The sequence below is a fragment of the Camarhynchus parvulus genome, chromosome 5 (assembly GCF_901933205.1).
Source record: "Camarhynchus parvulus chromosome 5, STF_HiC, whole genome shotgun sequence".
Classification (NCBI taxonomy): domain Eukaryota; kingdom Metazoa; phylum Chordata; class Aves; order Passeriformes; family Thraupidae; genus Camarhynchus; species Camarhynchus parvulus.
The window spans coordinates 24,421,711-24,438,439 of NC_044575.1; the positions used below are offsets into that span (position 1 = coordinate 24,421,711).

General features: G+C 39.9%; 1 long non-coding RNA gene across 1 annotated transcript; it reads left to right on the forward strand.

Annotated features, from left to right (window-relative positions):
- Positions 1 to 1,056: 1,056 nt before the first annotated feature.
- LOC115903826 lies at positions 1,057 to 16,268 on the forward strand. The gene is made up of 4 exons (XR_004060739.1): positions 1,057 to 1,135; positions 5,815 to 5,850; positions 6,388 to 6,608; positions 7,413 to 16,268. It is a non-coding gene; the product is annotated as an uncharacterized LOC115903826 (long non-coding RNA).
- The last annotated feature ends 461 nt before the right edge of the window (positions 16,269 to 16,729 follow it).

Below are 16,729 nucleotides of genomic sequence, written 5' to 3' on the forward strand. Positions count from 1 at the left end.
CTACTGAGGGAGAGTCTTATTTTCAAATCTGCAGCCATGAGTTTATGTTGAGGCTGGCTGTGGAGGCTTGACTGCAGAACTATGTGGTTGCAATTGGTTACCAGAGAATTGTGAAGACTGTAGAAAGCAGAAATAGGTTTGATATCTAATCAGTACTGAAACATGTAGGCCCCTTAGCTTGGCAACAACTGGGAAAAAGAATCCAAATACAGGATTTGACTCATGAAGAGCAGGGGTAAAAATTATGTTCTGTAACTGTAGAATGGAACATAAAAACGTGCTTTTGGTTCTTTGAAACTGGAGCTTTGGTTGCAAACAGAACGTGGCCATAATATTGAAGTTAGCAAAAGCGTTTCATTCCAGTCTGCTCTAAAACGTGACGCCGCAGAAAAGCATTGTATTAAATGTTTGAACACACGTGTTAAGATTTCGAGATAAATGGTTTGTAGTAATGTGGGATGAATCACGGTGAGACGGGGGTGTTTCTCGAGAGTTTTCTGAATGGGTACGTACTCCTCTTCACACTCTTCAATGCATCCACCCGTCAGCTTGAAGTGCAAAATTACCGCTGCTAAAAAAAAAAATTAAAATTGCGGATGACAAAAACCCGGCAGAATGACTGAAGGCAGAACGACCGAAGGCCGCCTTTCGGAGCACGCACGATGCTCGGTGAGCTCAGCAGGTGATGTAGGGCCGCCGGACCGGGACCCCACGACCCCGCGCCCGTTCCCTTCCCGGCCAGCGGTGCGGGGCGGCGGCTCAGCGCGGCCGCCGGCGCGGCGCGGCCCCTTTAAATCCCCCTGGAGGTCACCGGAGGACTCGCCCTGGGCCAGTCCCGCTCGCGCCGCCCGAGCCAATCCCTTCCCTGTGCCCTGCCCGGGGCCAATCAGAGCGGGCCGCCTTGGAGGCGGGAGGCCAGTCCTGTGATGGACGGTGCCGTTGGCCAATCACCGCCAAAACCGGAGGGGTGATGCACGGGCACGGCACCCAATAGGCTCGCGGTCGACTGGGCGGGCCCGGGCGCAGCTAGCCCCCGCCGGGAGGCCGGGGGAAGGAGGGGAAGATGGCGGAGTGAGGGGCGGAGGAGGCGGAGGGGCCGGGCCGGCCGCGGCCCCGCGGCCTCGGCCGCGCTCAGGTGAGTGCGGCAGGAGCGGCGGCTGCGTCCGGCCCGAAGCCTGGTGCCGGATCCCTGATTGGGCTGGGGCCGAGCGCCCGCGCACCCGCCTCCCCGTCCCGCCCTGTGATTGGGCTGGGCCCGGGCTCGGGCTCGTTCCCGCGGCGCCGGGCCGGAGCAGTGGGAGCGGCCGGGCGCCCTCGCCGCGCCTGCCCCGAGCGGGGAGCGGGCCGGTGGCCGTGTGGGGACGGACGGCAGCCGGAATCGGGCCGGTCCCACCCGCTCGCTACCCTGAAAAGTCTGAGCAACTTCAGCGCTGGGGACGAGGGCGTCCGGCAGCTCAGGCGCCGGGCTGCAGCAGATGGCCGAGCGGGAGAGCCTGCTCCTGCACAGCGGTACCCCGCAGCCACCTGGGCACAGCTGCGGCCGGCAGCGACCTGGGGGAGGGAAACCGGAATTATCATCTGATATGAGGCTTCGCATGTGTGCTACGAGCATAGCGCCGAATACAGCTACGCTGCTGTTATCGTTCTTATTCATGCGATGTGTGGGCTGGATGAATTCTGCTAATCTGAATGGTTATATCCTTTTATGATGTCTGTAACGCTGACACAGGAGTGCACAAAAGGGATGGCTTCCTAATTTTTTGACAAAACCAGAAGGTACAATAATCTACCCTGCAAAACAAGTTCCAAGGAAAGCAGAGAGATTATAGTGGAATTTGATTTAGCCTTATAAATTCATGTTGAAAATAAAAAAATAATTAAAACACCATGAAACATGTGAAACTATTGCTAAATGCACTACCTTTTCTTTCCAAGTTAGTACCATGCAGGCCAGGTATGCCCTGAATTCTTCAGAATTGTCCATGGAATTTTTGCTAGGGAATGGTACTTAGTTTAAATCTGAAGGGAAAAAAATGGGGGGATCAGGCGTTCTTACTGAAAGCAAAAGAATTAATGTCACTAGCATGAGATTCCTTGTGTTGTATATTTGTTAGCAGTTCTTAAAATCTCGAGTTCGTCCTGGAATTGTGACTGCATTTTCAACCTGCACGTCAGGTAAAAGAAACAAGTTGAAGTGGTTAAATGAGAAGCATAGCTTTAGATTTTGTTGAAACGTGGTGTGTTAGCACAGATGGCCTAATAATGAAGTAGTTGTTTGTAACTGGTGAAATAACTGAAAAGAAATATAAGCATGTCTTATAATTAGTTCTGAAAGCTACTTAGGAGAAAAATTTCTTAAGGAACATTTTACTGATTTTCGTGTGCAACATTACTCATGTAGTAACAATAATAGCAGCTGAGGAGCAACATAACATTAAGACACAGTATGCTGCCACTGATGAATATTTCTACTTATACATGTCTGTGTATGAACTTTTAAAATATGTCAGGGGATTTGTCTTTGGCATGCTACATATAAAGATAATTCTGTTTTATATTATCATTAGAAGAATAATAAGCAATCAGCTGCTTTTATGTGAAGCTGTATACTACTTTAGCAGTAAGAAATTCACATGGATTAGTGTTTATTCTTAATTGCTTTCAATGCACAAAAGCTGTGAGAAGTAGTATCTTAAAAATATCAGAATTTGCTGTTGCTCTGGTATATGTCAAGTCAATATGCATTGGTTTACAGTCTTGCCCACAGTGCTGTGGGTCTGCAGTGTGAAAATTTGCATGAGCAGGCTATGCATCTCATGGTTGTCACTTCTTATTCAGGGGTGTCAGAAGTCTTGGGCCAGCCAAGGCTAAAAAGTCCTGACCAAGTTTGTGAAGAGTCTGGAGTATCACTTGAACACCTGCCACATTCATTCTTAAAATCTAAAAAAGGAGCAGTGTTTGAAACCAGTCCTGACATGCCGGAGTTTATGTGAGTGTGAGATGCAAAACCTGCCCAGTCTTAAGGGGATTAAAAAAAATGAAGAGGATTTTTCCAAAACAGAGTGTGGAAGAAGGATTGTTTCTTTGCCTGAGCAGTGTTCCTAGAGCACGTTCCTGCAGTGTGTGTATCATGGAATTGAAAGCTCATCTTTAAGCAGTTTCCTCTGCTGTGGTACGAAGTACTGTTAAAATATTGTACCAGCAATGAAGTAGATGTGTATTGGAAACCTGGTAAAAGAGGAAAGGGGATTTATTGAAAAATACAGAGTGAAACAAAAAATTAAGGTGGAGTGTGTGAGGTGCCTGAGATGTCTCTACAGCAGCCAAGCACCATGCTGTGGATCCAGCAGACTGGCAGTCTCTGTTGGCAGGGGACAAAAGCTGACAGGTCCTTACTGTCTCCTGGCCTCTTCCTGGACTGGCAGCCATTCTATGCTTCAGATGTGCCTTTGAACTCCTTTAGAGGGGGCATTGCCCTGTGTCTCTACATTGTCCTGACTCTGGGTTATCAATGTTGTCTGGGTGTGTTCTGAAGTGGCAGAGGGATGTGACCAGCTAACCTGGGTGCTGCTTATAAGAGCCCAGTTCCTGCTCAGCGTTACATTGGGTGCCTCCACACTCAGGCACTCCTGTTCTTTCTCCAGTCACACCAGTCTTAGACTTTCTTTTACAAGTTCTCACCTTTGCCTTGTAGCTCGGATTTAGATGCTTAGTTCAAAGTTGCCTAGAAAGCAAAAAGAGCATGAAGGCAGCTAATTTTTTGCAGGACTGTAAGCTACTTTATATTGTGTTTGTGTTTGTAATTTAAGTGCTTGTTGTTGTTCACTTTCCAGGTTAAATTTGGCAGGTTTTAAGCCATAGGGAAAACCACAGCGGACTCGTGTGGGGCCAGTTTTGCTTTCTGTATCGCCGTAGGTCTCCATTAGACTTCCAATTTTTTGTGTTTTGGTCTTTCTATATAAACCTGCTTCTAGATCTTTCATTTCTTGCTTCCTCATACTTCTCAGGCTCTAGGCAAGAGAAGAGGAACCATCTTCTGAGTCTTTTTAGTTTTGCTTATCTCCTGGAGGATTTGTGTCTGTATAAGAGTCAGAGATAGAGATAGTATTTTGGAAAGCCAGATCTGATGGATCTCAGTTTTTGTTGTACCTTAAAACAGAGCATGGAGGGTGGAGTGGAAGTTGGTTGCATAACTGTATACTATTATATTAATATCGTCTCCAATTCCAATGTGCTGATTATGTCAGAACACCAACTTTTGTGGGGTTTTTTTTTGCCATACTGGTGGCTTGGTAATACAGTATGTTAATATATATGAGAAGACAAATATTGCAGTTTTGCTAGTAAATTTATTTATGAGATAGTACTTCATCTCTTTTTGGCTTTGGAATTCCTGAAGTTACCGAACTTCTTCAATACAGGCACCTCTCTGAATGTGAGATTTAAAGTTCATGGAAGCTAATCTTTAGTTATGGTAGAGCAAAAAAAATTAATGGGCAATAGGTCAAGACTTAATAAAAATAATACATTCTGAATTTTTAACAAAGAAGGAGTCATGTAGGCAGTGTTGAGCTTTCACAGTTATTTCTTGCTCCAAAACAATTGATTGTATGTTCAGTACAGTATGAAACAAGAAAAATGGCATTTTTTTTCTTTGTAATGTCCACTCGCTTTTTTCTGAAGAGTTGATAGTGTCACCATCAGTCTCAGTGCCTGCTCATTTTCAATAACCTTGATATATATCCAGTTGCATTTGCAAGTTCTGTTGGACTGCTGTGAACTTTGTGCTCACGTAATTGATAAAAGTCAGGTAGAGAGTGTATCAAGCAGAGTAGTTAAAAACTGGAGCATTCAAAGTCAGTGAACTTGTTAAAATTAAAAAAAGTAGGTCAAAGCTAACTGAATTTCAGTGTTGGATGAACCATTCCTTTGCTTGAGTTGCTTTGTCACCAGCTGCTTTCTTTTTTAATAAGACTTACTTTAGTGTTTAGTTAGTTAATTCACAGTCTTATTGAAAGAAGACCCAGCTTTTCAAAGATTGGATAGGTTTCTACTATGTGGTTTCTATTATGACAAGGCAATTTGGGATTATTACCAATTAATTACCAATCCTGGTAACTGTTCCTTTTCAAGTTAATTCTTTTGTGAAGCATTTGCTGTTGGTTCCATAATGTCTCAAAAGTCACATAGTGCTTGGCTGGTTCTTGAGGGAAAATTTGAGTAGGAAGGGTCAGAACTGACAACATGGGAAGGAAGTAGCTACCCTGAAATAGGGATTGTCTCATGGCTGGGGATTTTCTGAAGGTCCAGGTGCGTGGTGCTTGTAGAAATGCTGTGCTGTGCAGGAGTGTGGAAGCTAATAATACTCTGCTGATGAATTTTGAATAATTTAGGTTCTCTGTGATGAGATAGTTCTGCTTATAGCAATCTATTATTCTTCCAGTTAGGTTGTCAGCTCAGCATCCTCACTACAGTAGTTTGTTATTAATGTGAAAGAATTTCTTGCCTTACTGGAGACTGAATATGTGTCCATCTCAGTTCCCATGAAACTGAGATGTGTGCCTCCAATTAAAGCTTGTGTGTCCTGGCTCTTCCACACTTGAGTCCAATTCTCTTGATTTAAACTAAAAGAGGGGGTATATCTGATAATTTGAAAAATAACATCAGCATGCTTTGTGTAGGAAATCTAAAAATGTTACCTGGTTCATGGAAGGTACAGCTAATCTTTTGTGTCTTATGCAGATAATCATGTATGATCTGAGCTGCTTCCTAGATGCAAATTTAATTTTGTTTATTCATCTCTTTCTTTCTAAGCTCACTGAAGAGGATGTGGAATGTTCAAAAATAATGGTGAGTACAATTGGGAGCTTATTTAGGTACTAAATGTAAGGTACTAAACCAAGTTTGTCAGTTGATTTAGTTCCCTTTTCCCTGACCAAAGAAATCTGTCATTGAGATTTTAATTTTTGTAGTGTGCTTTCAGAGAACTGGAATGTTGCCACAATGTCAGATTTCAGCTTGGGCTTCACCTTAAAGAAACATTGATTTGACTATTGTATATTCTAACAAGAATAAATGCCTTGAAAGTAATGGAATCCCTGTCCTGTGATGTCATTTGCTCTGCTAAGACAAATTGTGTTAACTTGGAATAGTTTTCTTGAAAGTGTTATTTGTTAAATGATAGGATTGGAGGGATGATAAAATAACCAAATTATCAAATAGAAAAAAAGTACATTCAGAATTTCTGAGATTACAATAAACTTCTGTAGTTTTGTTTTATTTTTTTCCAGTGAATGAAATAAAGATATTCTGGTAGTTAAGGTGTGCAACAGAGGGCTATATTCTGTTCTCAGCTCTGTCACAAACCTTTGGCATGTTTTATTGCAGCTCTCCAGGTCTGTTTTTCCACATCTTCGTAAGAATAAGACTTTCCCGACAGTCGATGGTCAGCCCAATGATCAGCTGAAATATTTGAATGACTCAAGAGAGATACGGATAGTGACATGTACTATATTTCCATTTTCATGGTCTACTCACTGCTTCTAACATAGGAACTGAAAATTGTCACTGGAAGACTATTTCTGGACTTGATCAACGGAATGGTTAAGGTAATTAAAATAAGAAATACAGACAGGGAAAAGAGAGGAAGAGGTTAGTTATTCTCATGTTCTCGTATATGAGAAAGATTGTTTTTCCTCTATTTTGCATCTCTTATTTTATCACAAGAGAATGTTAATAAACATTCTGTCAATAGCGATGCAGGAGTGCACCCATGTTAGCTTCCAACTTAATGCAAAAATATCAGTGTTAACAGCTGCTGTAGCTAAATAGTACCAGGTGAGTATCACTGATGGAAGGCCAGGAGATCTGTGAAAAGATGAGTTACTGAAATTTGGCTGTGCTGTGGATAAGTGGGGAGAAATGAGTAAAAGTAAGAAGCTAATGTATGTGATCTTAAAACTGTTGTAAATGCTCTTTTCCTCTCTGGCACTGACAGTTTCATAATTAGTTGGGTGGTAGTTTATGATGTCTCTTTGAGCTGTGACCTGCTAGAGCAGAGTACATTACACTCTGTGCCATGCGCGCTCTGCTGCTGCCTTATCGTTGTCATCTTTATGTTGGAGACATGGCTGAAGCCCCACAGCTAATTAACAGTGGTGTATTTTTAGCTGCATCACTTCTAAGTGTATAGTTCAGCATTTCTGAAGTATTTCCTTAGCCAGCTTATGGCCTTCTAAAGTTAGATACAGAATCTTACAGGCCAAAGGATTATTGCAGTTTGTGAAACCAGGTAATTTTATCCATTAGAGCCAGGCTTTTAAAGTAGTGAACTGGTGGGCATTTTAACGTTGCATGTACTTTATTCTGATTACTAAACTACCTTCCCTGTTTTTTTTAATTTGAAATTCCAGATCCTCTTCTAAGAAGGTGGTCCTCTTATTTGGTCAAAGGCTATAAAATGTGGATATTTCTCTTCTAGCAAGCAAAACCCATTCTTCATGGAGCTAAATGAACAAAGATCTGTCCACTTCTGTTTGAATCATCTCACCAAACATTTGATTCACCAGATGACTTCCCCCACAGAAGTAGCCAACTGTTTTATCAAAACTCAGAAGCAGAGTAACAGAAATTGGCATTTGTTTTCCTGAAAAAATGTCTTCTGTGCCAGCTCTTCATTCAGCTTTCTGCATTCTGTTTTAAAATGAAAAATACTTTGTAATCAGATGCAAGTGGAAGCTGGTGTTTTTCACTGGCATTTCCTTCTTAATTTTAGGAAGGTTAAATACTTTGCTGTGTCAAATTGGAATTCCTAGCAGATAAAGCATCTGCATGCGTTGCTGTGTCAGACTGACCTGATATATATGAGAAGTTGCAGCAGGAAAACCAGAATGTTTTCTGCTCTGACATGAGGAAGAAACTTACTAAACAACTAGGGGCATCTCATACAGGTATTTTCTAGTCCAGGTCCCAAGCTTGACTTTGTAGATAAGTGTCAACTCACATAAAGCAGCTAATGCACAAGAACAAATACAAGAATCACCTTGTCTGTACTGTGTATCCCAGGCTGTGATCAAAATGTATATTTGCATGTGTGAACCTCTGTAAGTGCAGAATATGAAGAGCTGAAGAAGAAATTACTCTGCATCATTTCATTTTTAGCAAAGAAAAAGGAAGCTTTGAAGGCCTCTGGGGTAACAGCATAATGACTAGGTTTGCATTAAATCATTACCTTCCTCAGGCTTTTAATGAATCCTTAGCATCAAAAGGAACAAGACCATTCTACAGGAGAAGAACATCTTTCTGTATTATAGAAATTAACTTTTGATGGGATGGAAGAGACCAGAGCCGTAAAGTTGCAGTTTATCTACCTGGCTTCCTTGACACAATTTCAGCTTTTTCTGCTGCTGATGAAATCTTTTTTTTTTTGATTCTTTCATGACTGAGAGGACCTTTATGTTTCCTCCATTTAGGTAGAAATAGGCCCAAGAAAATGGAATGTTAGCCACATAAGAGGGATGAGTTGAGAGCAGAAATACTTAGTCCTTTTTTCTGGCTCTTCTTATTCCTTCCCAAACTAAGGCACAATCTGGTTGTTCTCATGTTTACACAAGATTCTTTGTCTCTGTAATTTGTGATTATATAGGATATTTTCTGTCATTCTGAGATGGGAGCATATATTGTTTACATGCTCCCTGCTATGGGATTATCTATAACAAGTAAGATTTTTGGCAAAAAACTACCAGAACTGGGATCTGTATTATATTCCACCTCAAATCCGAAACTCTTTTTTAGTGCACCTTATTCCAAGTTTGTGATTTAGAAGTGTGGCCTGCTAGCTTAAAGTACGGGAGATACTAAAATGGCCGGGGAAGTGTTCTAGATTTCTTGTTCTATTTTTCCTTTTAGAAGACTGCTGGAGAGAGCCAGACAGCCTGAAAATGGCTGAAAAAGCAAACAATTGAAATCCTTCTTAAATCTTGGTGATTGATTGCCAGGGCAGCATTCTAGTGTCAGAAATGTGGTGACATTTTATGGGACCAAGTTCCATAGCAGAGTGAGGACAAACATTGATGTTGATTCTAATCCTCCAAGTAATGTCTGTGTTTAGACTTGTTTTGTAACAATAGGATTTAATGACAGCTTCACCCATTTTGTGTTTCCATGAAGCAAAGAGCAGACACGCAAGTTTAAGAGTGGTGGGCAGGACGCTGCCTATCAAAGTAATGCCAACTTGAATGAGCAGAGAGGTGCTCTAAATTTGTGTGTAACATTGCGGTGATAAGAGCTGTGTGATAAGAGCTAACACTGAGCTTGATGAGGCAACCACCAGCTTGGCCTGACTTGCTGAATATGGTCTGAACTTCCTGGCATTGGAGGCAACTAGAAAAGCACACTTTGTTTTAGGGCCTCCTTACGTTGAAGCCAATAGGATTTAATGGAGATGTCTGTAGAAGCAGGATCCATCTCTAAGTGGTGGAAAATACTGTCAATATCATAGGATTACAGTGGTTGGGAAGTATGTGGTATAAGAAATATCTGATTTAGATCTGGGAATTTTCTTCCTTCTGCCCATACTTAACCTTCTGATGTTAGAGATAGCAGTTGTTTCTTGCATAGCTTGATGACAAAATACTTGGGGGACAGGAAGGTATTTTTGTTTTCTGTGGACATGTACAAAAATTGCAAATTTGCCTGAGTAGAGAGCTGATAATCTAAGCTCCTTAATATTTTGTAACCCAGTATTAAAACAAAAAAGTAGAATTACTGATTTTTTTCTTAACTCCTATTCATGACAGTGTAACAGCATTAGTTTTTGTGTTTAATTTTAGAACATCAGGATTTTATTAAGTTAAGGATCTGTAGCTTTCACAGAAGTAATACTCCAATAGTGCATACCCAGAAGACCCCCATTGCTGTACCTTCCTGGCCAGCACCTTTAAAGAGCTGCTGTGTTTGGAAATGCTGCTTCATCTGACTCACTTTTCCTTGTTCTGCTTTTTCTTTATGTTGGTTGGAAATCTTCCCATGTGAAAGATTACAAAAACAAGGGGCATGTGCAATAGCTCATATATATATATATATACATATATATATTTTAATACTTGTGGACAAAATGATGTTACAAGTTGTTTGAAAACAACAAAATCACCAATGTCTTCCATTTTGAGATGTGTATAGTTCCATAAGCATTAGTGCTTTGTAGCAAACTGTAGTGCCATGTTAGGACCAGTGCATGAGCCTAGTAGTATTTTTACAATTTCTGAGTGACAAATTTATTAGTAAACAGTGATGATAATGTAATTAACACTAGAAAGGATACAATAGGAATGTCACAAACATGGTCTAAACATGCAGTATCCTCCCTTTGACAACGGCAATGCTATCCTTAGAAATGGAACTCATTCACTTAATGGGCTTCATAGAATCATAGTTGACTTTTTGATATTTGTCTGTCTGTCCAACTACAGTAGTAAGCTAAGAGTATGCAAGTATCCATAATTCTCATCCCTGTCAGTGTGATTATTTTTTTTTAAATCTTTGTTGGTGTTTTCTTCCATTTTCAATTTTATTGAACCATCTATTACCCATCCTGTGATATACTCACAAAAGTATGAATATGCTAAGGAGTTTGTGTGCATTCTGTACGCATCTCTTACCTTCAGTTAATTTACAAAGTCTGTTAAGTAATCTTGTCTTTTTTTCAGATCTGACTCTATGATTATAGCTAGCAAAACATTATCCTTATTGTGTGATAAGTTAATAGTTGCAAAATTTGATGTGCTAATTATGCGTAGAAGACTTTTCTCCATTATTGCAGGAATGGGGAACCTTTTTTTGGCTGAAATCCTATTGAATCTTAAAATAACTTTGGTGGATCCTGCATTTACATACATCTTAATAAGACAGAATGCGTTAAGGTCCAAGGCTGTTGGAAAATGATGTTGCAGACTGTATCTGTGCAGCAGGCTGTCTCCAGCCAATGAATCAGAGATTCCCCACCCCTGTATTATTGAGAATTCAGTATCTTGTATTTTAGGTAACTTCCAGTTTTGCTTTCCAGCTCTAAGCTCAATTTTAATGATTTCTGTCTCTCCCTCTGCTTTTTTCAGAAGGAAAGTTTAGATCAGGGAAATAAAATTGGCTTAGCACTCAATGGGCAGCTTAGACTGGTCGAATAGGAGACTGGTATGATTCTTGAGATGTGCATTGCTCTGTGGATGGCATCCCCTGATTTCCTAGGAATGTCTTTTATTTGATGCCAGTGCTGCTCTTCACCCATTTCTCTCTTTCAGCTTAGAGAGGATACTGCATCTTTTTTTCCTGAGACCTGCCTGTAAATGGCCATTAGGGGGAGGGAGGGAATGGGTAACTTGGTTTTGTAATTTTGGTACGATATATCTTTAAAGTAATTAATCAAAAAGCATGTACTTCCGTGCAATGACAGTAATCCAGGCAGAGTTAATGTATGTAACAGGGAAAAAAAAAAACCCCAACAAAACCAACCAAACAACCCTCTGCATCTAATAAATTTCTGAGAAAATTGGACAGGTGGGCCATTTACAGCAGAGCTCTGGGGGACCTGTGCTAAGAGTCAGGTTCAATTCTAAATGGACGTAGCTGTACCATTGAATAAAGTAGTTTAGTGCTTGGGAGAATCAATTGAAAAATACCTCTGAAACTGGAATGCAAAATAGCACAGTATGTAGGGGGAAGAATCCCTGATGCAAACAAAGCCATAAGATGATTTAATAAGAAAATAGAACTTTAGTAGCAATAACTGTTTTGCATGTGATAGTAAATAACTTGCATTAGCAAGACTGTACAGTAGAGTAAGTGGGTAATAACCAAATAAGTTTGTGGCGCTCTGTGCTGCAGGGAGTTGTGTGAAGAGTCTTCCTGAGAAGAAGGGTGAATTCTTCTTATGTTCCTCTCATTGGAGGGAATTTGGCACTTGAATACTAAGTTAATGAACATGATATATATATTAAAAAAAGAAAAACTAGCTTTGCCACATGTCTGAAGCACTGTCAGTGAGTGCTGGGGGAAGGGCAGACAGTTTTCTTTGAAAGGATAGCTGAAGTTTCCCTGTAATTTTTTTCTTTCTCTGTAGCCTAGCACTTGCTATTTCTCTGAGAAACTAAACTTTTCCAAATATTGTACTGTGAAGAGAATCCGATTCTAAAGTTAGAAGCTTTTGTGGTGGGAAGTACTTTTTGTTTTCTTTGTTTATAAAGACCAATCTGAGGTAGTCTTTAAATTAAAAAAAAAACAAACAAATAACAAAACACTAGAGAGCACTTGACACTCAAAACATTTGTGCATGCCAAGCACAACTGTAGAATTCTAAAGATGTTACAGCAGAAAATAATTTCAGCTTTGCTAAACACTGCTTCAGTCCATAATTGATTTCAGCTGATGCCTGAAGTTTTGCAGAGGAAAGTACAATGAAGCCTCTGGTAACACAAAGGGTTATTGATCTTCACCTGTAGATCTGCATCCACAAAATTACTTGCTATCAAAGGGTTGCATAAAAGAGCCACAGGAGTTCTGAACTGTTCCTCGTGACACTTTTCAGTGTAGATACCTCATCTATGGACACAGTATGGCCCAACATACAGTAGTGTATTCTGAACAGAATGAGAGGTTTAGATCAATCTGACTGCATTTCTTCTGGAAAGCTGAAGTAATTTAGACTGTAAGCTTCCAGCTTAATGGAAGCTTCCTGTGTTTTTAAAGCATGGGGGTGAAGCACTTTGGCTCTTCATAAATTCATAATGGAACTGTGAGGGCTGTGAGCATTTTTGCAGTATAAAGTAACAGGATAAGCATGAGAATGTCTAAATTAAGTGTTGGTGAATATGTAATATGCTTATGAAAACTAATTGATCTGAAAGATTGTAATCAGCTTAAATTCCAACTATTGATTTTTTGATAAAACTGGAAGCTGGCAATAGGGGACCTTCATTTGATTGCTGTCTTATTACATTAGAGAAATTATGAAATTATGTTGTCTGTGATCAGCAAGTACATTTACATAATAATGAAATTATAATGAAAACAAAGTCACATTCACACTTCAGAAGTATGAACTTTGTGGCTGAACAGAATTCTTCAAGGGTATATCCACTCAGAACAGGGGGGAGGAAGTAAAGACTGATGTAGCCAGGCATGCTATCTACATACACTTCCCAGTTCAGGCTTTTAATAATTATCTGAATTCTGTGGGCTGCTAGACTAAGAATTACTATTCACACTCACAAAAGGAGTCCCTTTGCCTTTCAGCTCTTGTACTATGGCATGACTTTTGCTTCAACTTCCTTGATTTAACAGCTTCTAAACCTAAGTGGAAGTGTCAGGTTCTACCACTCTTGGGTGTGGTATATCAAAAAGTATAATGACCAGTATGGACGTGCCTCCTTTAGCAATAGTAAACCCAGATGATACAAATATATTCTGTTTGTATATCCAGTAGTGCTGCTGCAGAAGGTCTAGCCAGTACTTGTGTTGGGAATTGTAGCTTCTGTAACTGAGGGTATTTGTCAAATTTATGAGAAAAAAAGAAGGCTTGCAAAGACTCCTTGATAGCAAGTTGGAAGAAATTGTACTGAGCTTGAGGATACTGAAACTTTACATGAGGATTACATTGTCAAGAACTGGCAGTCTGGTTTTTTGGGGGGGGCAGAAAAGGAAAAAATACTGAAGATAGAACTATTTTTGATGTAAATGAATCATATAAATTACTGCTTCTTGCATCCTTAGGAAGCTGGCTGGTCTTCCTCCAAAACTAATAATCCTGCTTGCTGATCAGGTACAGAGCTGCGGAATGACAGTTCAAGTTATATTCCACTGGATTTCCTTTATGGAATGATCCAGCATTTTGCCCCTGTAGCACTTTGACTGGCATACAAATGCCAACAGTTGAATCAGGGTGTCTTGTTCAACAGTGCAGACACTAACCATGGATTCTGAAGTCTGTTCGCTTTCAGTCTCTACACTTCCTCCTGCGTTTTAGAGAAAGCGTCAGTGTTCACGATGTCAGCAGAGCGTGTCTGTGTCTCTGAGCTTATGTACCGGGTTATAATATACACAAACTCCCAAGACTTTTACCCCATCTCAAGTTAAAGATAGAAAGTAACTTTCTGTTCAATGTGTCCTATGTAAATCCTGTCTGCTTCTCTCCACTTCCCCTCCAGATGAGTGTGTTTGCAGGTCAAATGAAAGGCAGGTAGTTTGTAATGCCTTAGGCATGAAGAACTGCATGGAGAAACTGAAGGAAAGTGGCACAGGCCCACAAACCAAATCTTAGAGCTAGTATTCTAATTATGCATGATTCAAAATGTCTAGTGTAATGTAGTTATTACCAGTAAATTGAGATATGCATTTATACATAATGAAGCAATAGGAATTAATATACCAATAGCTTGAACTTCCTGCTTTGATTCTCAAATTTTGGGTTTTTTTAGAGAATGTGCTGCCTCTGTAGAGAAGGGGGCAGAATGTATAGATAGGGACAGAAGCATGGCACCAAAACTGTAAACCAGGAACTGGGATCAGCAGAACTCGCCTTTATAACCTCTAGTCTGGTTCATATCACTGTCCTGAGCATGTAAAAAGCAGGGCATGAACTAAGCATGTTTAGGGGCGAGATGAGGTTTCTCACCTGCTGCAGCTGTAGCAAGGAAAAGGGTGCAGAGTTTCTTACACGGTGCAGGGGAGCGACTGGTGGGAAAGAAAAAAACCAAACCCACAAAAAAATCACCCCAAAACCCAAGGGACAAACAAGTAACAGAAACCACAGACTCAAATTGAGTGTAGTATTTGCCAGACAGCAGTAAGTAATAGCTTGAGTGTAGTGAGAGAAATTATTTGGAGAATACTGAAATTAATAAGCACAGTACATATTTTTCAGGTGTTGAATAGCTTTTTAAGAGACAGTATTTTCAGGTAACTCTAGCCACATAGGCAGCTGTACTGAAGCATACTGGTACCAGCCAGCAATAATGGCATCTGCAGGAATGAACCTGAAAATACTGGTAATCTTGTATATTTTTTAAGTTCTTAAAGAGATTTTTAAAAACAGAAAATTAGATTTGATCACTGAAGGTCTTTATCTTCTGCAACAGAGGTTACAATTGTCTTTTTTTCTTTATTTTGCTTACTAGATAAAAGGGAATTTGGGTGCCATCTTTCTGTAAACTCTTAGTGTGTTCTCTGTAATTCAGGTCTCTTAGTGGATAATGCAGTCAATTTCTGCTGGCAGTTTGAAAATAAGAGAATATGTGGCATAGTCTACATCACTAATACTTATCCAAGTTTAAACTTGTAATTAAATGTGTAGAATATGGGCTTGTAATTGCAGAATTCCATTCTTGTAGCTTTGCTTAATTTTGTAAGTGGGCTTAACTTGTGCAGAACACTTCTCCATGTACTGAGGTTCAGTCCTCTCTCTTAAGTAGAGTGTCTTGGAGGAAGAAAAGGTGTGTCAAGTTAACTCCTGTTCATACTTCATAGCCAACCATTCATAAACACTGTGTTTTGGGTTTGGAATGGGAATTGTGGTTTTACCCATGAATGCTCTTTTTAAATATGTAAGGATTGCCAAATGAAGATACAAATTTTATAAGAGAAGATAACTATTCCATGGTATCACAGGTTAGACTGAATGAAAGTCTTTGAGCCAACTTCTTCAAGAAACAAGAAAATTTCTAAGACAAAGTTAGCCCAGTGGTTAACCATGGTCATTCTTAATTCTTTAGAACACTATGCATGGTTTTAAAGTCTGTTAAATATTGTGATGAGTAAGCCATTGTATCCTTTGTATTTCCCTTCAGTATAACCTCGGGAATAAGCTACTTCAGGATATCAGTGAAGTTATTTTCCTTTTGAAAAACATAACAGCAAAGGAGAAGTATTAGGTGTAAATTCCTAAAAATTACCTTAGTACTTAATAGGCTAAAGAATACTTATACTGAATTTCTGATAGCATTCTTGCATGGATTAGTGGAGGAAATTATTGGTGTGACTACAAACTTATGTACTCCCATTGCACATGTTTTACATGGTAACAGTGAAAGAATGTCTCCCTGCAAATTCTGATTTTTTCCAAAAGGCAGCTTGCTTTTATATCTATGCATCTTTGAGGATTTCAAGATAAGATTTTATTCTTTTGACACTGTAAAGAGGAACTGTTTAAAAATGAACCTGGAAACTCTGCACCTGTATACAAACTTTTTTAGCAATAAAGCAGCACAGGCTGAGAATGCACTAAAACTGGATGTGTCATCTGTTCAGAAGACAAATTAACCAAATTACTGTACATTCCACCCCACTTCTGAGGTGTACTTGCTGTAGCTTTGTCAAAACTTAACTTGAGCTGAATTCATATATGCTGGATATCTGCTTTGGATCCAGCTGTCCTAGTAGACTTCAGGCACAAGAGCTTCTGACTTAAATAGCAGCTAAACAAAAATTGTTATTCCACTACAGTCCCTTCAAGGGTTATTTTAGAGGGTAGCAGAAATTCTGCTTCTTGTATTGATTGCCTAAAAGTAACAAGGCCCCTCAGAAGACTGTTTTATGGATGTATTGTTTATTGTTTTGGTGACTACACTTCAAAAAATTTCTTCTGTGGTTGGTGGAGGTCCTCCCAGTTTCAAAGATTACAGAAATGCAGTTTAAAAATTTACCAGCTATTCTTCAGCAGATACTTATTATTTATTTAAATCCA